The 24,932-nt window shown below is 49.8% G+C and overlaps 1 long non-coding RNA gene across 10 annotated transcripts in view; it reads right to left on the bottom strand.

Moving 5' to 3' along the window:
* The window catches only part of LOC103220861 (uncharacterized), a 246,582-nt gene that overhangs the window by 163,468 nt on the left and 58,182 nt on the right, over positions 1-24,932 (bottom strand). For 7 of the 10 annotated variants that reach the window (XR_012095191.1, XR_012095192.1, XR_012095195.1 and 4 more), the window contains one exon: positions 20,504-21,954. The exons of the other annotated variants lie outside the window; for them this stretch is intronic. This is a non-coding gene — a long non-coding RNA (uncharacterized lncRNA). The remainder of the gene's footprint in view (positions 1-20,503; positions 21,955-24,932) is intronic. 10 annotated transcript variants of the gene reach the window in all.

Raw genomic sequence — 24,932 nt, forward strand, 5'->3', positions numbered from 1 at the left:
ATTTACTGACTTGCTGTATGACTTTAGGCCCCCCTATAGCCTCATCTGCAAAATGAGGATGAGGATGAAGGCCACATCCCAGAGTGAGGTAAAGGTTAAATGAGGAGGATGCTAAACCTTGCCGCATAGGAAATATTCCAATGCTAGTTCTTTTCCCTCTGATCTCACGCACCTCAGAGACCAGCCAATTACTGGCTGTTCATGACAATCTTTTATTCTCAGTTAATAGTCCTGATACATCATTCAACAGATATTAGGAACCTAGAGGCACATGTATGGTATCCTTGTGAGAGAGCACTTAATATTTTAAAGTATTTCCTTTCTTCTGTATGATTGTCACCCCACTTCTATTTAGTTTACTTCCACTTTTAACTTCCTGGTTTTCTTAAATTCCACAATATTTACCATAACTTTATCTACTGACATGTAGAGTGTCAGACCCCCCAGAAACATACTGGGGCCTCATTCACCTCACCATAGGATGTCTGTGTTTTCAACAAGGTTGCTTGGGCCATTTGACAAATTATATGTCACCGTGCCTTCTCCCTCCACTGAGAGGAGCATAGAGAAGTGGTTGATAGTGTGTGTCCTAGAACTGGATCACCTGAAGCAGATTCCAGCTCTGCTTTTCGCCAGCTGTGTGCAAGTCACCTAATATCTTTAGGCTTGGGATCGTCATCTATAAAAATGGCAAGTAATGATCACTAATTTGTGGGCTGCTCCCAGGAATTAATGTCATTCTGCAAGCCCAGTGCATGGCACAGAGTAAGTGATCAATATACTGTAGATATTGATGCTCTTTACTCTTGATACTCGTGCAATCTCTACTGCCTACACATTTGTGTGGAGTGTCAAGTGGAAAGCCAAAAGAACAGGAGAGAGGAAAAGCCAACTGGCGTCCTGCGCTTGACAGCACAGACCCCAGCAAGGCAGCCCTTCTTATGCCTGCTGGAAGGGACCCCAGTCAGATCACACGCTGCCTTGGGAAAGTATTGTTCCTATCATATAAGCCAGGTGAGAGGGGAAGAGAGCGTACAGGAGTGGCCACGCAGCTTCCTTCGGAAATTAACAAGTGCTGCACAGTCTCTGCATGGCCATAGAAGAACCTCTGCAATCCCCTTCAGACCTGTGAGCTGCCAGAGGGATCTTCTTGAGCCTCAGGGCTCATGGCTGGCCTCAGCCTCCAGAAGAACTTGGTGCCCTTGGGCCAGCTGGCATCTGGTTTCCCCAAGGCACCCAGCCCTCTGTACTCCCCGGATCCCGCTGCTGCCATGTGACAGCTTCAAGAGCCAGGCCTTGCCTTCCTCCCAATTAGTTCGTTGTGGGAAGGCTCCTGACGCTAACAGGGATCCCATGCTATTGTCCTTTGCTCAGCACATCCCTTAAATGTGGCCCCCATGTGCCCCGAACCTTTAAGAAAAGTTGGGGTTGGCTGTCTCTGAGCTCCCTAGTGCCCAGCACCCACTGTCTCAGCCCTCACACAACCACATCATCACCGCTCCCTCACTCTGATGTCCCCTCCTAGACATAGAAGGTCCTAAGAGCAGGAGTTGCATTTTCTAACCCATATATTCTAACCAATGTAGATGCTGGATAAATGAGCGAAAGAACACAGGGAGGGAAGGCAAGGAGGGAAGGAGGGAGGGTGAAATGAAATAGAAGTTCCTAGAAGGTGGATCACCTTTCTGCCTGTGACCTCTGCTGGTCTTGTCCCTGTCTGTTGCTGAGTCCTTGCCAACAAAGTGCTGCAATTCATCACCTGCGTACCCTTCTTTTCCTCTGCAACTGAAGGAAGAGACTTGTCAGGATAGTTCTGACCTAGTATATATAACCAGAGAAAGAAATTACTGCTCACTTCCAAGTGCTTCTTGACATAATCCTTTGGCAAACAGTGCATTAGAAGCCACGAGTAACAGAACAGTGAGCCTGTGTACTCAGGCTGTTGAGCAAACCTTGACCTGAGTCACTAGAAATGGAACACAGTTCCAGTTTTTTGAACTGGAGCAGCTGTAGCTCAAATTTCAGCCGGGCAGAGGAGGTGGGCACGAACATCAAAACATGGGATTCCTGGAACTGAACTCCTAAGTCCCAGGTACCGTGCACCTGAACCACAGATAGTACACACCTGAGTGCCAGGTAATGCAGCTGATGCACACCTGAGCCCCAGGTAGTACAGATGATAATGCACACCTCAGCCACAGGTAGCAAAGGCAGTTCACAACCCCAGGGTACTGTACACCTGAGTCCCGAGGTGGTGTAACCCTGAGTCTCTGGGTGCTGTGCCCCTGGCTGCCAGGGGTCTATACCTCTTGAGTCCTGGGGTGCTGCAGGCTTGATGCCTACCTGGTAGTAAGTCACTTCACCAGAGAACCCACACTTCAGAGTCTGACAGTCTGAGACGCACTGTCACAACCCTTGCTCATGTGATTCTCACCACAGTCCTGTGAGCTAGTGCCATCACCTGCACTTTACAGAAGGGGAAACGGAGGCCCAGGGAACTTAAGCGCCTTACCCAAGATCACCTGTAAGGGGGTGATAGCGCCAGGACGCCAGTCCAGGCCTTTGGATTCCAGACCCCACATTCTGCCTGCCTGAGCCACTCATCCTGCTGATGAGAATATAAATCAGCACACACTTTGAAAAGGCGCTTATAGCCATGTATAGCCAAAGGACTTGAAATAAATACGTTCAGTACTTTGACCTGTTAAGTACCTTCTGGGAAGCCATCCAAATGAAATACCCCAGAATATGGGAAAAAAGCTTTCTTCACAAAGATGTTCATTGCTTTATTATTTATTGAGAATATACTATATTCTAAAAACTTGCAAATTGTCTAAAATATTCAACAGTAGGAAAGTGGCAAGTACATTAAAATATGTACATTAAACTATGCATTTATTTAAAAGATGCTATTTAGAAAAATACAGTAAAAATGTGGGAAAATAGATTAAAACTTTAAATGAGAACAGGAAGCTGCGAACCTGGATATATACTATTATTTGAATATATATTATTATTCTACAAATGTATTTAAAACCATTTATTGAGCACCATCTGCATACCAATGCATTCTACAGGTATCAAGGATAAAATGGAAAATGAAAAAAAAAAAAACTTAGATTCTATCTACTGAAGCCTACAATCAATGGGTAATTACAACTATGTGAGAAAACTAATCGGTAGGAAAAAACAGACCAAAACAAAATCTACCAAAAAGTAATGTAGTTAATTTCTGATTATGAAAATACAGGTCGTTGTTTTCTCTTCTCTTTTCGTTCTTTTGCATTTTTGAACTTTCAGCAATGAACAAGTGTTGCTTTTTGAAAATAAGACTTTATCTTCTTTCTTTCTTTTCTTTCTTTCTTTCTTTCTTTCTTTTTTGAGATGGAGTTTCACTCTTGTTTAGGCTGGAAGGCAATGGCTTGATCTCAGCTCACCACAACCTCCACCTCCCGAGTTCAATCCCGCCTCAGCCTCCAGAGTAGCTGGGATTACAGGCATGCACCACCACACCCGGCTAATTTTGTATTTTTAGTAGAGACAGGGTTTCTCCATGTTGATCAGGCTGGTCTCGAACTCCTGACCTCAGGTGATCCACCCACCTTGGCCTTCCAACGTGCTGGGATTACAGGTGTGAGCCACCGCGCCCGGCCTGACTTTATTTTCTTAAAGACATTTTTCCTCTTGTATCGCTCGCCTACTCCACACCTGAGGCTCTTGGATGGACTCCCGTTGCCAGGCTGAGAATGTCTTTGTATGTCCCTGTTAGCTGGTCTGATGCCCGCCAGGTCACGGGAATTCAGCAAGTGACCCCATCTGAAGAGGCCTCAGCTTTGCAGGACACAGAGTGAATGATCCCAGCTCAGCTCCTTCCTGGCTGAGCAGCGGTGGGCCCGCCGTCCTCAAGCCCCTCTGCGTTCATCTTGTGGGATGAACACCCCCACAGAGGGTATGGACAGACTTTGTGTGCACAGTGGGCACCCTATTAGTGAAGGTTATTATTTGTTGAACCTGGTTGAACCCAGGCCACCTACAGCAGCTGCCCTAGTCCGATCCTTCTGTTCTTACTTCCTCTTGACAAGTGTCACTAAGCCCATGTATCAGACCATCTCTGAAGAGTAATGCTGGAGTGTTCGATGGTGATGACAATGATGTCCAAGGATCTGTTAAGCCACCTCCACATGGCCTGGCAGTGGCTGCATCTCCCTCCCGAGAAAGACCCCAGAGCAAGTCCCTTAGGAACACTCCCTCTCTAGGAAGGCGCTACCATGGGAAAACCATGGCAGGGGCTACCAGGTCTAGGACGTTCTTAGTACACGTGGGCCGGGGAGGCACTTGACCTTCCGCGCCCAGCACCTTCTGTGGAAGGCGTGATGCACTGCCAGCTCTGCTTCCCCTCCTCTGCGCTCCTCACCTGGGCAACCTAAAGAAAGTGCGTGTGGAATTGGCTCCGCATCCATGGTGGAGCATCAACAATGCTGGTGATGAGGGTAATTTTCAGATGAGTTGAGATGAGTCTGCTGCATTTCTCTCTGACTGAACTTCGCTGTCATTTTCACACAATAGGTGGATGATAACGTTGAACTGTGTCTAAGAGCTCCTCCAGACAGACAGGAATGAACAAAGGCAGCATGAACCCAAACAAATAGAAGCAATTTCGGCTGCAGAAGTCCTTCAGGGCTTAAAAGCATTGTTTGCTACGCATTAGGCATTTCTGGGTCTGAAGAGAATCTTTTTTCTCTCCCTTTCCTATTTCTCAAATGAGGATGATCTAGGGAAAATTATCAGGGGAGTGGAGGTCAGGAGAGGAGTGTGTGGATTCGGCTCTGCCTGGGGCAAGGCGCTTTTTCTCTCTGGCCCCCCATCCCGTCCGTTTCCATCTGTAATAAGGCACAGGCTGGACCAAACATGCCTCCAGTGCCCGCTAGCTCCACCAATAAGGACTGTGAATAACACTCATTCCCATTCCCATCTTACTGGCTTCTGAACATGAGAAAATCATTGCCAGTTTTTCTCTTTGTTCTTTCAACACTACTGTGATGGTTATAGTGAGTGTCAACTTGACTGGATTGAAGGATGCAAAGCATTGGTCCTGGGTGTGTCTGTGAGGGTGTTGCCAAAGGAGATGAACATTTGAGTCAGTGGACTAGCAGAGGCAGACTCTCCCTCTATCTCGGTGGGCACCATCTAATCAGCTGCCAGGGTGGCTAGGATAAAGCAGTCAGGGGAACCTGGAAGGACTAGACTTGCTGAGTCTTCCAGCCTTCATCTTTCTCCTGTGCTGGATGCTTCCTGCCCTGGAACATCAGACTCCAAGTTCTTCAGTGTTTGGACTCTTGGACTTCCACCAGCGGCTTGCCAGGGGCTCTCAGGCCTTGGGACACAGACTGAAGGCTGCACTGTCGGCTTCCCTACTTTTGAGATCTGGGAACTCGGACTGGCTTCCCTGCTCCTCAGCTTGCAGATGGCCTACTGTGGGACTTCACCTTGTGACTGTGTGAGTCCATTCCCCTTAATAAACTCTTTTTTATATACACATCTGTCCTATTAGTCCTGTCTCTCTAGAGAACCCTGACTAGTGCAACTACTTAATAAGCCACCCTGCTTTCCTTCTGCCACACTTACCTGCTCAGAGGGCAAAACCTGCCAGGGATGTGGAGCTCTGTGGGGCAGGAGAACCCACCAGCCTCCCATGCAAGGCACCCGGGAGGGGTTAGTGGTAGAAAGGAAAGGGGCTAACGGAGGTGTCTCCTGGATAGATAAACACTAGTTCCAAGTCCTCAGGACCCAGAAACCTCTCAGGACCCAATCTCATTTGTTCAACTCCAAGTCAGCCATGACCACGGAAAGCTCATGAGTTCATGGTGGCCCGCAGGCAAGAAACAATGCTGCTATACACTGGTGTCTGCCATCGGTGGAAATCTATACTATGGCATGACCTCATCTGTGCTCATCTGCTCCAGCTGCCCTAACAGAGTACCACACGGGAGCCTGAAACAACAGAGATGCATTTCTCACAGTTCCGGAGGCGGGAAGTCCAAGATCAAGGTACTGGGCTGGCAGGGCAGTTTCCTCCCAAGGCCTCTCTCTCTGGACTGCAGAGGCTGATTCCTCCCTCTGTCCTCACATGGTCATCTCTTTGTGCGTGTCTGTGTCCTAATCTCCATTCTTACAAGGACACCAGTCACAGCAGATTAGGACCCACCCTAATGACCTCATTTTAATTTAATTAACCTCTTTAAAGACCTAGGCCTTCTAGCTCCAAATACAGTCCCATTGTGAGGGACTGAAGGTTAAGACCTCTCATGTGGTTTGAAGGGACACAGCTCAGCTTGTAACATCCAAACTGCCATTTTACAGATTTCAGAGCAAACTGGTGACAGAGGCCAGAATGGAGTGCCCATCCCCGATCCCGATGCCTCTGCTTCTCCTGCATCTCTCCAGTTACGCTCTGCCCCCTAGCAGCCCGGCAGTCCTAGTCCATCCTGAATGAAGTTTCTATTTGCTCTGTTGCTGAAGAGTGTTGGATTTAAAAATGAAAAGCTCACTTACCAGCTGGGAGGCCGCTGACAACTCCCTTGAAGCTCCCAAAGCCTGAACTTCCTTGTCCACAGAATGGGAAGGTTAATCCTACACTCATAAAACTTGTAGTCTGCACAGAGTCTGCATAAACCTGCACCTCGGGGTGAGGACAGGGAGGGAGGGTGCGTCCAGTCAAACAAAAGTGTCAACAGCACTCCCAGGCAGTGTGGAAACTTGCTGAGAATACACTGTCTACATCTCTGGAAGCTTAATTTTACAACAATAATTAAAGTTAAATCATAGATAATCCAGACCAGACTCGGTTGGCCTCTTTGAATTTCTATGTATCTGTGAGAGAAAATGCTGTGACTCTTCTAGAGGGTTCCAGACTACAGACACCCCATGAGACAGATACACCCCTGAATAGGCCCAGCAGCCAGCTTTCCAGGTCCTCTCTGTGTGGGTCGCTTCCTAACAGGGTTTGGATGTGTGTCCCTGTCCAAATCTCAGGTTGAAATGGAATCCCCAGTGTTGGAGGTGGGGCCTGGAGGGAGGGGACTGGATCATGGCAGCGGATTTCTCATGAGCATTTCAGCAGCATCCCCCTTAGTACGATTCTCACCATAGTGAGTGAGTTCTTGCAAGATCCGGTCATTTAAAAGTGTGTCGCCCCTCCCTTCTTGCTCTCTTGCTTCTGCTCTGGCCATGTGAGATGCCTGCTTCCCCTTCACCTTCCTCCACAATTGGAAGCTTCCTGAGAGCTCTCCAGAAGCCAAGTGGAGGCCAGCATCATGCTTCCTGTACAGCCTGCAGAACTGTGAGCCAGTCTCCGCTATTTATTTGTATTTCCGAAATACAAATACAGCCTTATACACTCGCCAAGGAGGGGGCCGCTTGAGGCTCCCAGAATTCTAGAAGCCGGAGAAGCCCAGAGCTTCCAGATCCTGGTGCCATGTTGGTTCATAGTGTGGAAACCTCCTCTTGGTATTCCTTGTTGTTCACCTACAAAATCAGAGAGAAGAAGGCAAATGTTTGCCATTCTCTGAGGCAGTGGGGACAGGGAAAAAGGATGTAGCTTCATCGGCAGGTGGAGCTGAGTTCTGAGGCCCCTCTGCATCTTAACTGGGTGATGAGGGGCAAGTGCCGTAACTGCTCCAAGCATTTGTGTCTTCACTTGATAGACGAAGATCACACTGTGACTGTTCATCAGAGTGCAATTGTTCAGCTCCTTATGTAAATGAGCATCACAGAGAGTTGCAAGTTCCTCCAAATATTTATTCAAAACTCTGGGAACAGGGTCTGTCACATGGTGAGCATTTAAAATATACGTTGGTTTCCTCCACATGTCCTGACAAGCCAACTACATGTATGAGCCATCTCCACCCCAGCTGTAGCAGATATTCAAAAACTACCTGAAATGGGCAAAGTGCCTTGCAGTTTAGAAAGTGCTTCATGGTGCTCAATATGTAATAGGTGATCAATAAATGTTCTCTGGGTAATGCATCACCTTGCTTAATACTCAGACCGAGAGAGGTAAAGGGACCTGCCTTGGCTACCCTTGACCTAGGTTTTCAAACTCCAGACCCAGGGCTTTTTCCAGAGCAGACAGATGCAACTTTTCGTCTCCCCCTACATAAAGCCCAATGCCATGACCTGCATAAGAACGGTGATAAAATTTTGGACCCAAGACGTTGAATGTGTGGTTTGTGTTTGCCTTCACACTACTTGGATAACTGGTCCTTCCATTACCCTCAGAGCCTGTTTCTCTGCTATCAGCAGAACGTACAGGCTCACAACCTTTACAGGTCTTCTGCTCAGTTGATGAGGCTTCTCATCGGGCAGAGGCCACCTCCAGCAGGTGCCACCGTTCTTCGTCCTTGCTCACTGGGACCTCCTGCACTATGCCAGCCCTCCCCGACTCTCCCCAGCCTGCAAGAACAGCCACCCACATTCAGCTCCTCCAGGCCAGGGACTCAGCATTTGGGCCCTGCTAGTGTCTGCTCAAAGGTTCGGTATTTGAGACTCAATGGCTAAATTCAGTAATAACACCACAGTTTCACCCAAAAGCATTATAGTGATTACTGAGTTATATTAGGAGCTTATTTAAGATAACATCTTATTTGCACAATGTAGTTCAAATAGAGGGTTAGTGCAGTCAGTGCGACTGTTCAATTCCTAATGTACATGAGCATAATCACTCTGCAAGTGCTGCACTGCTTTTACACATGTGAACAGCTAGAGCCGAAAGCATAAATATATGTCTTTTAAGGTGGTGGCACAGTTAGAATAGGAGGGTTTAGGTTTACTTGTAAACAGAAATTTAGTTGTCTCTTTAGCACCGTATAGTAGGATGTAAAAATGCCTCCAATACAGCTCTCTTAAGGAAGGAAAATCTGCTATCCCAAACCACTGCATGTTCTTAGTAATCAAAGTTTCTGTTTATCAAACACCTTCTGTGTCCCAGGCATGGTGCTATGCCGTTTAGGTAAATATTTCACGCAGTTCTTTCCTCCTGCACTTCTGTGAGGTCAACGTTATTAGCCCCATTGGAGAGAAGATAAAATGGAGGCTCTCATGGGTTAAATGACAGGAGAAATGGCCTGGATATTTGTCCCCACCCAAATCTCATATTGAAATGTAAACCTTAACGCTGGAGGCGGGCCTGGTGGGAGGTGTTTGTGTCACGGGGTGGATCCCTCAGGGCTTGGTGCCGTCCTCGCAACAGTGAGTGAGTTCTCTGAGATCTGGTGGTTTGAAAGTCTGTGGCACCTCTCCCACCTCTCTCTTACTCACACTCTCCCCATGTGACACCTCGGCTCCCCCTTTGCCTTCCACTATGATTGGAAGTTCCCCAAAGCCTCCCCAGAAGCTGACCAGATGCCAGCACCTCAGTTCCCGTACAGTCTGCAGAACTGGGAGCCAGTTAAACCCCTTTTTGTTACACATTACCCCGTCTCGGGTATTTCTTTATAGTAGCACAAGACTGGCTGAACACAATGCGCCTGAGGCCACACAGCCCCAGCTGGGGTTCCATGTGTCACACTCCCTTATCTGGCCCTCTCCTGGGTCCCACACTCCCTGCCCCTGCAAATGTGAGAGCTCAGCTTTGTTCCACACACACAGGAACGTCGGGGTGGCCTCCAAGCACGCTAAGTGCTTGTCCACTGCTCCTACCAACCAGACCTTCACCAGTCATCAAATGAGCCAGAAGGAAGCCAGAAGCCAGAGGCTGGGCCACTCAGGGAAGTGCCCGTTCCTCACCATGTCACCCCACAACCCCCACCACCAGATGCACAGGACTGATGTGGAAAGCTCTGGGCAGCAGGAGACAGGAGCACGGGGGTCCTTGGCTAATGGAAGTCCCAGGGGTCTGGGTGCATCTTGGAACCTCTGGGGTTCCCCCAAGTCCCACCCTGCCCACGGCCCACAGTCACCCCTGCACCAAAGCACCCAAGCAGCTCTTCTCTGCCAAGAGCCGCCACTGCTCCCCACGCCTCCTGATGAACCTGGCAGAGGGCTTTCTGTGCTGGGTTTTTTTCCTAACAAAGAAACATGATTTTCCTCACTTTACAAGAAAACACACAACACACAAAACCCCAAGCTGCGTGGAGAGGTGCAGGCAGCCGTTTCTGCAAGGCCTCTCAAGCTCAGCGCCTCTGCTGGATCTCAGGCTGTGGTGTCCAGACCTTCTTGGTCATTGCAACCCAGCCAGATGCTGATTCCCCCAAGATCAAGACTCACCTAGAACTCCTCCGGACAACTGTAGCCTCCATCTCCATTTCTGAACTCAGGAGAAATGCTAACCAGAAGCTACACTGACTAATTTGAGTTCAACCCTGCCCCTCTGGTAAGAAAGCTGTAGGGCTAGAAATTAATCAAGAATTATACCATCTATAATATAGCTAATTGTGCATTATATTTCACACATAATGTGAATTCAGGTAAGGCAACACATTGAATTATATTGCAAAGCAGCAGTAAATCTGCTCAGGTGCTTTTAAAAGTATTTTTTTTCAGTACACTGAACATGCCACCATGAGGTCAATTCTACTTTATCCATTGCAAGCACTGCCACCATGAGCCTCATGTGGGCTTTTAGAGCAGAGGTACCCCGTCCTTCACACTAAGGGCTGAGTGCCAAGAGCACTGTGCTGAGGCATGTGCCTGACTGGGGACACACGGGGCGAATAGGGCACTGGAGTCCATCTATACCACAGCTTCCTTGCCCTCAGTTGGGTAACTGGGGTGTGGTCCACACTGTTTTCCAGAGGTCCCCATGGGACTGAGCCACCCAAGCTGAGACAACACACCCTTTATTAGCTTCCTTCCCTTCTATTATGGGGTGAACTGTGTCCCCCCCAAAGTGGTACGTTGGAGTACATTAGTGGTACCTCAGAAGATGATCTCATTTGGAAACAGGGTCTTTACAGAGGTAACCGAGTGTATTAGTCTGTTCTCATGCTGCTGATAAAGACATGCCCGAGACTGGGCAATTTACAAAAGAAAGAGGTTTATTGGACTTATAGTTCCACGTGGCTGGGGAAGACTCACAATCATGGTGGAAGGCAAGGAGGAGCAAGTCACATCTTACATGGATGGCGGCAGGCAAAGAGAGAACTTGTGCAGGGTAACTCCCCCCTTATAAAACCATCAGATCTCATGAGACTTATTCACTATCACAAGAACAGCATGGGAAAGACCTGCCACCATAATTCAATTACCTCCCACTGGGTCCCTCCCACAACACGTGGGAATTCAAGATGAGATTTGCGTGGGGACACAGCCAAACCATATCACTAAGTGAAGATGAGGTCATAGGGTGGGCCCTGATCCGATATGACTTGTGTCCTTGTAAGAGGGAAATTTGAATCCGGAGACACACACACAGAGGGAAGGCAGTGTAGGGAGATGTCATGTGGACACGAAGGATGGGAGGGAGGCTTCTATAAGCCAAGAAATGCCTGAGGCCACCAGAAGCCAGGAGAGTGGACAGAACACAGCCTTCCCCAGAGCCTTCAGAGGATGAGACCCTGCTGACAGCTCTCTTTCAGGAGGCCCTGCTGACAGCTCCCCTCCAGGACCATACCAGAACATTCTCTTGTTGGAAGCCACCCAGCTGGCGGCTTTGTCACGGCAGCCTCAGAAGCACTCACTCCTTCCCTGCCTCACTTCACACCAGTGTTTCCACCTGGGGTTGCCTCCCAAACTAAAACCCCCATGGAAATCCTTGTCTCCATGTCTGCTCCCGGGGGAACCCAAACCAAACCAGCCCTGAAATCTCATTTCAGCTTGTCAATCAAAACCATGAAAACTCAGTGTGGTTCTTTGGAAGACAGACACCCCCGCAGGACTAGGATTGGTCTTCCCAGCCATCCAGTATCTCACAGGAAAGCCAGACAGGCCCAGTGGGTGCCTACCTGTCTCAAGGCAGGGATGTGGTGAATGGGCTTCTTCCAGGGTGACAAGGGAAGGGGAGCTAAAAACCCAAGTCTGGGCATCCCTGCCCCCAACAGCTGTGGGAAGACAGAACCCACACTGGGGCTTCAAGGAACAAGCAGGCATTGCCCAGGCCCCTGAACTCCATGCAGAGAGTGACTGGCCTGGGCTGGCCTCCTCTGCTCCAGGGCCTGGTATGAGAACCCCTGGACTACAGAGCATGCCAGGTGTCAGAGTTTCTTTTTCCAGACTGGATTGCCAGCTCCTTCCTGCCTGATCAAGGAAACTAATTCCTATAGCCTTCACCCAATGTTAGCTTGTCTCATATCAAAGCTGAAGAAATGACATGGAATTTGCTAGAAAAAGGAGTGACCCACAGGCACAGCCAGATCCTGTTCCCACCTCTGCCATGACCTCTGACTTTAGGCTGACCCTCCCCTTCTGTCAGACAGGTGGGCAAGACTGGAAGACATCTAGATCCCTACTAGCTCTTTCAGGCTGCAATCATGGCCCTGAAATACATATGGTTAAAGAACTCCCTAAACCTTCACTTCCCCCTCTGTGTAATGAGCACACATCCCTCACAGGAATGAGGTGTGTGTGGAACCAATGAGCTCAAGTCCAGAAAGCCTCTAGCCAGGGTGACCAGCACCTAGTTGGTGTTCTAGCTCAGTTGCTTCCCCCACCTCCTTTTCCCCTGGGCCCCTTCTCTGCCAGGCCAGTCTCAAAGGCTGCACTCACAGGCATGAGTGTGAACTTCCAAAGCACTCCTCCTGCCTGGATGTCTGCACCTGATCTGCCCCCTTTGCTCAAAAGATACCCCCTAGAAGTCTCTGGTGGCTGTAGCAGTAATGAAGTGTCCACTCCTGGTGTCTCCTGGTCTTGGTCCGAGCAGCAGATGGCCACAGTGGGGGTGGGAGACATGCTGGGCTCTGAGGCTTTCCATCCAGAAGCAGCTGCTACAGAAGCAACAGGCCCCTGTGGCTTCTCACCGGCCGGCAGAAATACTGAAGACGGTTACCAAAGGCAGGGAGAAAGCCCTGTTCCTCAGGCATATCCCAGGACAGTCCCACTCATGAGAGTGTGATGACGAGCAATAGGGCAGCATTCTTGTCCCTTCAGCAGCCTTCACCCACAGAGGAATTATTTTTAGTTTGTCTATCTCAGGATAGCCGATTGGGAGCAATTAGAAATGACCACAACAGAATCACCACTCTCTGCCTTGGTGAGTCACAGTCAGGAAGGACTCATGCAGAGTGGACCATGGTAACTCCAAACCACATGGTACTTAGGTCTGCACCTAACACAGAGGTCACAGCTCCCCAGGAGTAAAAGGTTATAGCTATGTCCAGGCTCCTTATCTGCATGTATTGGTCTACTGGGCTGCCATCACAAAATACCACAGACTGGGTGGCTGAAGCAAGTTGTTTATTTTCTCACAGTCCTGGAGGCTGAAGGCCCAAGATCAAGGTTCTGGCTGATTCCATTTCTAGTGAGGGCTCTCCTCCTGGCTTGCAGGCAGCTGCCTTCTTGCAGTTCTGGCAGGGCCTTTCCTTGGTGTGCAGGCATGGAGGGACAGGTAGCTCTCTGGTATCTCTTCTTACAAGGATGTGAATCCTATTGGATCGGGGCCCCACCCTATGGCTTCATTTAAGCTCAGTTCCTCCCTTACAGGTCTCATCTCCAAACACAACCACACTGAGTGTTAGGATTCAACACAGGGATTGAGGGGTGCAGGGAGAGACGCATATCCAGTCTACAACACAGCAATGTGGTCTGTGTCACTGTCAATATTACAAAGCCAAGAGGCAAAGACACCGCCGGCCAGAGTGTCCGTGGTTGAGGCGGGCTTTCCCAAAGGGCCAAGCCTCCACCCTCCCCACCGTGGCCCTGCTGCTGCTGTGCCCCTGACAATACAGACCCCATTCAAGGAGTCCAGAGCAGCACCAGGCACTGCGGACACTACTCACAGCATCTTCTCAGTGGCTCACAACCACACCAGGAGGCAGGCATTGCTGTTCCCATTCCCCATGGTGAAAACCAAGGCACAAATAGAATGGGGGACAAGCCGGGCATGGTGGCTCACGCCTGTAATCCCAGCACTTTGGGAGGCTGAGGTTATCGGATCACCTGAGGTCAGGAGTTGGAGACCAGCCTGGCCAACATGGTGAAACCCTGTCTCTACTAAAAATACAAAAATAGCCAGGTGTAGTGGCACATGCCTGAAATCCCAGCTACTCGGGAGGCTGAGGCAGGAGAACCACTTGAACTCCAGAGATGGAAGTTGCATTGAGCCAAGACTGCACCACTGCACTCCAGCCTGGGTGACAGAGTGAGACTCTGCCTCAGAAAGAAAAAAGAAAGAATGAGGGACAAAGCCTGGCTGGTCAACTGTCGAATCCAGATTTGATGTGAATCTATCTTGTTTGTGCATTCCAATGTCAGGTGTCAAGTGTGAGACGTGTGAGGGCACAGAGATGAAAAAAGATGGAAAGAGACTCACGTCTCATGAGAAAGACCCAAGGCAACATGGCCAATGGAATCAGGATACCCATAGAGTTTCACGGGAAGTTTGGGAGGAGAGCATCTGGAAGGGCTTCCTGGAAGAAATGTGCCAGGGCTGAGTTTCACAGCAGGAGCCACTAGGCAAAGGGAAAGGAAGGAGCTGGAGGTGGGGACAGCATGCAGAGGGGAGCCAGCCTGGCCTGAGCAAGACGATGAACAGTTTCATGGTCCTGGGCATGATGCAGGGGGCCGGCATCCTTCCAGAGGAGGCTGGAGAGGCAGTTAGGGCCCACTGGGGATGCTGAACTGGAGACAGACGTCCTGAAAGTGTGGGAGTGGGGAGGTCCTGAAGGTGGGTACCCTAGGGAGGGATTTGCCACTGCATTTTATAGGGCTCACTGACAGCCACGCAGGCATGGGTTTGAGGAGAAACAGCCAGAAGGAAACCACCTAGGATGCTCCTGGAGGAGGCCAGGAGACAGAGGGTGAGGTTGGACCAGTGTGGGGCATTGGGGAGGGGATGAGAAGCAGAATTAGGATGGTGCTGAGGGAGGTGGGATGACTGGGACTCAACATTGCCTGGACATGGTAGCAAGAGAGACCAGGGAACCTAGGATGCCTCCCTCACTGCTGGTGTGGGCCGGGAGAGAAGGGTGAGTCCATCCTCTGAGCAGGGAAGTCAGGTGCCAGCACAGGCAGGGCCAACTTCAAGTCACACAGATCTCATTCAGACCCCACTCTGCTGTCTCTTAACTGTCCAACCTTGAGCGAGTATCTTGGTCCTGTTTATAATCTGGAGATGAGGACAGTACCAGCCCCACAGAGCTGCTGTGAAGATCCCATAAGGAGGTACATGCAAAGCACTGGGCACGATGTCTAGCACTCAACAGATACTAAATTGATCATGGTTGTCATTTAAATTAGCCACATAAATGTGTTTCATTCTTGGAAGGTAACATATTCCTCACAGCGTATCGTGTCCCCGTCTTTCTACTACTGCTGCATCTTGGCGTGTCCTCTAGCTTTCAACCGTGGATAATGAGACCTGCAGAGAAGCCATTTCCAGACTCCCCTAGCAGAGCCAGGCGCCCCATCCCCATCCCACACGTCTCACTGTCTGGTCCTCATTTCTGTGCCCACCTCCTTCCCTGGATGGAGGCCCTCAGGCACAGCTGTGTGACCTCCCTCTGCCTCTCCCTCTCCGTCTGCCTGTGCGGAGCTAGCATGGGAGGGCTTGGCAAATGTTTACTTACTGAGCAGGAGCTACCAACTTCTCCCAGCTGATGATTTAAGTACAAGTTTCAGTTTGATTCCTCCAGTAGCCGACCAAAGATGGATTTTAAACTAATAAACACACCAGTATTTAGCACACACAGGGGATTCACCAGTCCCCTGGGCTGGTCTTGGCACAGCTTCATCCAAAAAAAAAGCAACTAGAGGAACCTTCAGCACATTGAATACCCATAGGCAATACGCACTGTTGGGGGGGGGGGCGGGTCAGGTGCTCATTGTCTCATTTCACCCTCTGCCCATGAGGTAGGTTGTGTGAGCCCCATTTTACAGATGAGTAAACTGACAGTAGGCAAGTCTACTTTGCTAAAGGTCATGTAGCTGCTGCGTGTTTATCTGTATTTGAGACCCAAAAAGCAATTGATGTCTGTTCTAGGAATGAGGGACACTGGTGCTGAGAACACTTAAAAATAGCCCCATGCATTTTCCCATTCTTGAAACAGGTTTACTAATCAGGAACACAGCCGAAAAAATCCAGCAAAATGACTCAGTTCCAAGTAAAATGTCATTTCTCCCCATCACTTTGGGACAACCCCAGCAGAGCCAGCACAGCACAGAAACAGAAAGAGAGACAGACAGAGAGGCCAAGAGGCAGAGAGGAGAAAAGGGGAAGAGGCCACATGGGTGCAAAGGCCAAAATGATTTCCTCTCACAGTGCCCTGCAGCCTCAGTCAATTCCGGGGGTGCTCGCACGGCTGAAATGCTGGTTGTAAAATCAAGGGCAAGCTGGGGGACTGGTTTCCTGTCTTCTAAATACACTCCGTTCCGATGGCATCTCGCCCCTGCGTCACGAAGGAGGGCTGTCCTTGACACTGTGAACATCTCAGGAACACCTCAACCCAAAGGAAGCTGGGGTGTAGAAAGCTAGAGGTTCCTAACACCTCCAGGAACAGCATGCTCAGGTCCTGCTCAGGCACTGGGCATGGCCACCTCCTGCCCCTCCTTATCCACCCTTCCCCTCCTCCTCCTCATCCCCCCTCCTTCCTCCCTTCCTCTTCCCTATCTTCCTCCTCCTCCAGCTCTTCCTCCTTCTCCCCCTCCTCTTCCTCCTGCTCCTCCCCTTTCCCCTTCCCCTCCTCCCCTCCCCTTCCCCTCCTCCCCTCCCCTTCCCCTCCTCCCCTCCTCCCCTCCCCTTCCCCTCCTCCCCTCCCCTTCCCCTCCTCCGCCTACCCACACAGAGCACCTCAAGCCCTCCAGGTGGGCAGTAACTGTCCAGCAGAGCTGCTGTCTATGAATGTTATCAGAGGAAACACTTGAGAACCGAGAAGCAAACAGAAACCATTCTACACCTGCTGTCGCTCCACTTCCTCCGGGCCCCAACCTCCAGCCAGGTGTCCTCATGGGAAGAAAGGGCCCATTCAGGACTGCGGCTAATGGTTCCCAGTTGAGTTCCTCCAACATGGCAGGAAGAAAGGAAGGCACAGTAGGAGGCAGCAGAGCCTCGTGGTCAAGCCCAGGGCTCAGAGTGGAGCCCACCTGCTGCTCATGCTGCGAGTCCTGGCTCTGAGACCTTCGGGCAGCCTGGGGTTTATCTGTACATTGAGTTACAAATACTGTGACTAGTTCATAGGGTTTATGAGGATGAAATAAGATATCTGCTTAAACCATATAACATAATGCGTGGCCCTACACTTTGGGAGCTGGTGTACCTGCCCTGAGCCCCACGCATTCACACCGTGTCATTTTTACAGCTGTGCCACCTGCCTCCTCACCTTCACCCTCCACCCCTCACACACCCTTCCAGCGGACCCTGATCCTGCAGGCTGCTTCCCGTCTCTCCCTGAAGTGCAGCCTGCCACCTGCTACCTGTCCTTTGGAGAGCCTTCCAGGACCTTTTCCCACTCTTTGCGTGCTTGACCATCATGAACTTAATGGTGTTTTCCCCAATAGATTTCATGTTGTCTCAGGCCCAGAGCCATGTCTAATTAATAGTGACTAGTGGTTTGAGAGTCTGTTAATTCTCACACCTAAAATAGAACTCCACACAAAAGAGGCGCTCAATATATGCTCACTGAGCAATCATCAATAACGACCAAGGCTCAGAGAGGTGAAGTAACCTGCTCTGTGTCACAGAGCTTGGAGGGGGCACATCTGGAATTCCAAGGCCCGTCACACCAAGGCAGGTCTGAGTCCTCCTGCCCCTCAGCGTCTTCCTCCCCCAGATGGCGATGCACCTAGAGGAGCAAAAGCAGTAGTTCCCAAGGCTACAGTGGAGCAAGAGGCTCAGAAACGGAGATCACGGAGTCACCCATGTACAGCCTGGGGTGAAGGACATGCCGTGTTGCCATGAAGCGCCATTTCAGCCCCTTGTTGCCCGCACAGGCCCAACACTGAGCAGCTTGGCTGGGAATCAGGAGGGCAAGTAAAGTCTCCCTCCAAACAAGCCACCCCACAAAAGGCTTGAAGGAGCCCCCGTATTCAGAGACCACCCACTTTAATACAGATAATACTCTAATAGCTTGTATTTATTGATTTCCACACCTGCTAGGGACTGTTCCCAGCATGCGTGATTAAGAGTATCTATCATCGCCAGGCACGGTGGCTCACGCCTATAATCCTAGCACTTGGGAGGCCGAGGCAGGTGGATCACTTGAGCTCAGGAGTTCGAGACCAGCCTGGGCAACAGGGTGAAACCCCGTCTCTACAAAAAATACAACAATTAGCTGGGTGTGGTGGCACGTGCCTGTAATCCCAGCTACTTGGGGGAGCTGAGGCAGGAGGAACACCTGAACCTGGGAAGCGGAGGTTGCAGTGAGCTGAGATCACACCACTGTACTCCAGCCTGGGTGACAGAGCAAGACTCGGTCTCAAAAATAATAATAATAATAAATATATATATATATATAATTATTTGATCCTCATGGCAACCTTACAAGATGGGCACTGTCAGCCACCATCATCAGCATCTTACAGATGGGGAAACTGAGGTAGGGGAGAGAAGCAAGTTACCTAGTGTCCCGAGTATCACACTGCTGGAAATTCCCGCAGTCTGGGTGCAGGCGGGGGGCTCCAGCATCTGTACTTTTTACCAGTTCGCCACTCTGTTTTGATGTGATTTTTTTTTTAAGTTAAAAGTGAGGTGGGGATAAGTTCCCAAAGGTGCTCATTGAGTCCCACTGTGGTGGAGTCACTTTCTGTGGAGTCCTCATGACAGGCCCCGGAGGCAGGAGACCCGGAATCACCTGCTCCCACAAACCCACACCAGCCTGGCTCAGCCATGCTTCTAGAAAGTACTCCCAGGAGGCTATTCCAACACTCCAGGGGCACCCCCTGACATCCCGCACCTGCCTGCACATCCTGTCCTCTCCTCCCCGTCTTCCAGATCCTTCCTGGGTCTTGGGGCGGGGGGCGGGATTCCGGTGGGATAGGGGAGTGGGAAGCACACTCCATCCAGGCTGAGGGAGGAGTTGTTTCAGTCAGCACCTGTTTCTCCCCCTCTGGCCCACGGTAGGAAGGGAGCTGCCAGGCCTCCTGCCCTCGAGGCCTCTGAGTGAATGACAGCTGTGCACGAGCTCAGAGCCTGGAGCCTCAGGATGTGGCAGCTGCTAGTTGTGTGACAATGGATGGGTCACCGAGGTCCCTGGCACTGGGTGGGAGGTTGTTAGCGCTCCACGCCAGGATAACCTCTAAAGCCCTTCCTCAGGGGACCAGTCAGCACATGCAGCCTCAGCCCTCTCCTGCCTCAGAGGGACATCACTGCCTCTCGGGACAGTCCCCTCACCAAGCAGCCTGTGTCCCCTTAGTCTCCGTAATCCTCCAGCCATCAGCCACTCTGCCCTAGCTCTCTCACGAACATTGCGGGCTTTGGCCAACAGGTGTAGCAGCAGAACACCTACATTAGGTGCCTACCCCACAGCATCATTATTGCTGAGCGGGAGCGTCTCTTTCCAGATGTGCGCTCATCAGTGTCTCATTGGTAGTTCAGAATCAGGATGGGAGAGAATGAACACCACAGATGTGAGAAAATGCTATAACTTGGGGCTTTTTATTTTTGGTGGGGAAGGGTGTCAATTGTTAAACATTTACCAGCATTTCCCTGAAGCCCAGGGTAGCAGGCAGAACAGGATCCTAGCTTCCACCTGCCATGTCCCTCCCTATCCTCCTCTTCATCCCAGGAGCCCAGCTAGGGACCGGGAGACTTCCAAGTAGACGATGCCCTTTATGATGGCGGGTGGAGTTCACACATCATGGGGCCAGAGCACCAGGACACATGCACCTGTATCCCAGCCCTACCATTGTCATGGGGTCTCTAAAATATCCCCAAAGTCACAAAGCTGCCCGAACTCAGTTTTCTCATCTGCAAAAGGAGGCTTGCTGGAGATAGCAAACAGAACAGAGCCTGGAAATTATAAAGCCAGCTTCATACCAGATACTGCTGTTTGTGAAATGGCCCACTTTTCTAGTGCTTCCCCAACCTTTCCACAAGTTTTTCTTCCCCTAATTCACTTTGATCTTCATGAGCTCTTAGAAAATCACCCAGTGAAGTGTGCCTAAAATTTGGCAAACCCAAGAACAAAGAGTTGCTTTTCACAGAAGTACTTATAAGACATGCCCAGCTCAAGACCAAACTGTGAGCTAAAAGATACCATGAGCAACCACACCTTCAAGCTTGTCACATGTCTCCTTTCACAACTGTGGCAACTGAGGCTTGTTCAAGGCCACAAACCAAAGTACCATAGACCTGAAACAGAAGCAGCTAGTGTCACACGTTGAAACGGGCAGAAATGGCTGCCTTCCACAATTTACCTACCCGAAGTGTGACGTGTTTCCGACTCAAACATTTCTTGAAGAATTAATACTGCACAAATCAACTTTAGCCATCCAGCACCTGTTGGTGTCACCTCCTCTGCTGGGCTCTCTGGAAAGGCCCATTTGCCTTCTCCTCTGTCAGATGGAAGAGTTAGAAGGCATTTTCAAAGCTTCCATGCATCCAGGAATCTGGATAAAAATTAGCCTGCACCAAACAAACGCCTTTAAAAGGCAGTAGTGAGGTGGGTGCCCTCTTTCTGCAGTGCCTGACCACTGCTGCCACAGTGTAGCCACAGAGACGTAGGGCTTTCCAGCAATGACAGCCCAGGGTCCATCCTCCAGTTCCTGGGTGTCTTGGTCTGGCTTCCTAATCCCCAGATGGCAGCTTTGAGTGCTCCTTTTCCATCAGAAGAAGACGCAGCAGCAGCTTCTTGCTTTCAGGTCAGCCCTAGGAGTAGCCTCAGAGGTTACAGCTCTCTCAATGTCCAGTTCTATATTCTTACAGGAGTGATTCCAGAGGCCCAGTTTAAAGCCTGTTTCTTTAGGTCTTCCATTGATTTTGTCAAGAAAGAATTCCCTGTATTAAAGCCTTTTCTGTTTAACATACCTAGAGTGGTTTCTGTTTCCTAATACATCTATTCTTAGGTTCCCAGATCTAGGCAATTTTCATGCTTTGTGAATTTAAGGAATGGCTACCTGAAAAATCTATGAGTCTCTGTAAAGTCCTTCTTGGACCCTACAATCATCTCCAATACATTGTCAGGAAAATACTGAAGTTCTACCTTCCTTGGGTCTTTCTATTAAGAAGCATCCGAATTTACACTATGTTGGGCTTTTTCTTACACACACACAAGACAAATAGAATATACACTGATCCAGTTTGATCCCCTATAAGGAACATTTTAGAGGCTCACACTAAAGTATACCCTATCCAAGACTTTGAGGGGACAGAATCCCCTGTAGACTGATAAAAAGCTGGGGTATCATTCTCCCTTTGTAAACTCTTGTAGCTCGATTTTAAAACCAGGGCAAGGTCACAGTCTTCCTTGCCTGGTCAGCAGAACAAATGTTTGAGTCCAGTCATGACATGTCCCCTCCTGCAGGGTCATCACAGGTCACTCACTAATGGAGAAAGACTTGGGGTGGTATTAGCTGGGGCAACTGTCCTCTGCTCCTCTTTGGACTCCATCCACATGTGCAGGGGTACAGATCACCCCCTAAACCACCATAAGTGAGATCACTCTTAGGAAAAGCAAAATCCCATGTTCCTTGGCTCTCTTCCGAATGCATCCCAGTCATCTGATTCAAGAAGTAATTTCAGATCATCTTCCCATTTCTGCTTCATGTTGTATCATCAAAAACACGTGTCCAGTTGGTTAGCAGAATCAGAAACATACGTCAGTCTCAATAGTAGAAGAGGCAGGGATTTTCCTGAGGAGTTAGTGTCAACCTCTGAAAGATGAGGCAGCAAGAAAATCACAAATGCTAAGAACATGCTTGCAAAATGGGGGAACCAGGCTCTTCCCAGCTCCCTCCCCCACATCCTCCTCTCCCTATGACTGGCTGGCCCTGGGCCTCTGCAAGCCCCACCCCTACCCTCAGCCCTAGCCCAGACTCTGGGGTAAACCCAGAGAGCAGAGAGTGGGTCTCCCTCACCCACCCCCATCATCAGCCCAGACTGCCCAGGCTTGCTGCCCATGTGCCCATGGACTTGGCCACAGGAGCCCCAGAGATGGCCTTGCTCTCTGCAAACAGGAAGCTCAGGGCTTGTCCTAGACACTGTCTCCTGAATCAACTCTCAGTCTGGCATATTTCACAGCTTTCGTTTCATTATGCTTCAGTAGATTTTTAAATAAATTTTTTCATTGAAAGTCATATATACATGGTTAAAAAAAAAAAAAAAAAGCTGGAGCACAAAAAGATATATAATTAAACAGGAAGCCACTTTCCCTGGTCAGATCCAATACCCTATGCCCCAGAGGTAATCACTTTCAAGAGTCCTATAGGTTCCCTTCCCAACAAGTCATCACATGCACAGGAGGGGCCATCACATGCACAGGACCAACAGCTGCTAATGTAACAGATTTTTCAGACTCTCCCTCCTTGCTATGTGTAGAAAGCCAGATCTTTGCTTTTCCAGCCTTCCTTGCAGCAGGAGATGGGTACGTGACCCTATCCTGGCAATGAGATGCACAGGTGAGTTAGCCTGTGGCAGGGAGACAAGGGGCCAGGTGGCATCTAGGAAGCTCTTACTTTCCAGATTTAAAAAGAAAAGACAATGTGCCTGGCATTGGCCAGTCCCTTCCTCATTTCTTACGCTTGGGTGTGATATTTGGAGCTGCAACAGCCGTCTTGGGACCATAGGGTAAAGTGTCAGAATGAAAAGTCAACACATTTTATGAAGGCGGAGCAGAAGAGAAAGAACCCAGATCTCTAAAGACACTGTTAAGTGAATGAACACACACTCCCAGCTGCTAACCTCCAGACATGGTGTTCCATGAGAAAAATAAACCTCAATGTTTTAACCAGTGCTAGTCCAGTTTTCTATTACTTATAGAAGAACCCATCCTAACTGATACAATTTAGAAGCATCATTAATGAATTTACTTTTCTTCAAATGGGTGCAGACTAGACAGTGCCCTGCACTTTGCTTTCTTCACTCAGCATCCACCTTTGCAATGTTTCCCATACGCATTCACATAGGCCTAGCTCATTCTCAGCTTCTTCAGTTTTCTGCTGCACAGAACACATTATAAATAAAGCTGACATCCTACCGATGCACATTTTCATTGGCTGCTTCCAATTTTATCCTACTACAACGAAGGCCACAATAAACATCTCTGTATCTACAACTTAGTGCACTTGTTTTTCTCTGCACAATAATTTGCAGAAGAGGCAGGCCAGAGACCTCACCCCGGCCCCTCTCACTCCATGGATCGGGCACATTGAACCCTCCTTGGGTCTCCTGGGCCCACCATTGCCAAGGGCTCTCATCTTGATTCCCCTTTTTCTCCACTCGCTCTGCTGCCCATCCTGAACACTAGGACATCCACCACCTTGGCCAGAGCCTTGGGTGCCCCCAGCCTACATCTCAGTTTGGGTAAGTGGCCTTGAGCTTCTTCCTTGGGGACTGAAACTGACTCTTGCTCTCATCTGGCTCTTCCTGCAGCCCCTTGCTCTCACCCAACCTCACCCCAACACCTGGGTCTGCTCCCCAGCCCTGCACCATCCACCCCTTTCCAGAACCAGCCCCTTCCTGTTCAGGTGAACAGACCCACATCAGGCCGACTGCCAGGCAACTCCCACAGGAAACAGAGCAAGCAGCCACACCCCACCTATAGCCAGGCCCTGGCCCTGGTTTCAGCACCTGTAACCAACCCCTGAAATGCACACCAGAAACCCAACCTCACACCCCAACCAAAATCCCATTTGTGACCAGAAGCTGACAAACGCCATTGCTGGGGACACACCAGAAAGGGACTCACCAAGATGGAGACCAGATGTCTAAGAACACACAAAACAGACATGCAGATTTAGGTACCAGTGAAAGCAGATGCATGGAACATTCCATCAGATCTGACGGGTTTATGCTTACCAGCCTGTGCCCGGCTAGCCAGGGAATGCTAAGAGCTGAAACACACAGGGAAATGCTCTCAGCACAGATGTGCATGTGACATTTTCAGGGTAAACTCCTGTCTTCTAGGGCAAAAAGCCATCTTCTCTGACTGGCAGATTCACAAAGCTGATTGCACCCAGGCCATAGCCTGCAGTTCCCGCTCCAGCTCACTCCTCTTCACTCATCCCCACCAGCCAGCTACACCCAGGCCTTAGGGAACATCCGGAAGGCGGCGTCCTCTGAGACCACCTGGTCCAGTCCTCTGATTTTACAGATAAGGAAACTGAGGTCCAAAGAGGTCAAAAAAAGTCACCCAGTTGCTTTGTGACAGGGCCAGGGACAGAGACACTAACACCACCTTCACTGAGCACCTCTCTCCTCCACTCCCGGCTCTCCTTTGAGATACGTAGTATCACTCCCTTTTCATTGATCAGAAATTGGAGGTTGACGAAGGTCGAGGAACTAGCTCCAGATCACACAACTGGTGAGGAGCAGAGCTTGGGTACAAACCAGCCAGATGACCCTCCATCCAGGACTCCATCTGCCCCAGCTTTATTGAGGAGGCTTACATCCCCATGACACCACTCCTAGGGCAAGAATGAAAACTGGGGAAGAGAGGAAGAGAGGGCATGCGTTCACCAAAGGCAGGGTTATTATTAAGCAAGGAAAATAGTGTCTAACACAGAATCTTGCAGGTGTTCAGCAATCTCCTGAAGCAAGGAAGTACACACAAAACAATGGATGGGAGCACATCAAAGGGACAATGGGGCCAGGCATGGGGCTCACAGCCCATGGAATCCCAGCACTTTGGGAG

This window comes from Chlorocebus sabaeus, chromosome 14, assembly GCF_047675955.1.
Source record: "Chlorocebus sabaeus isolate Y175 chromosome 14, mChlSab1.0.hap1, whole genome shotgun sequence".
Classification (NCBI taxonomy): domain Eukaryota; kingdom Metazoa; phylum Chordata; class Mammalia; order Primates; family Cercopithecidae; genus Chlorocebus; species Chlorocebus sabaeus.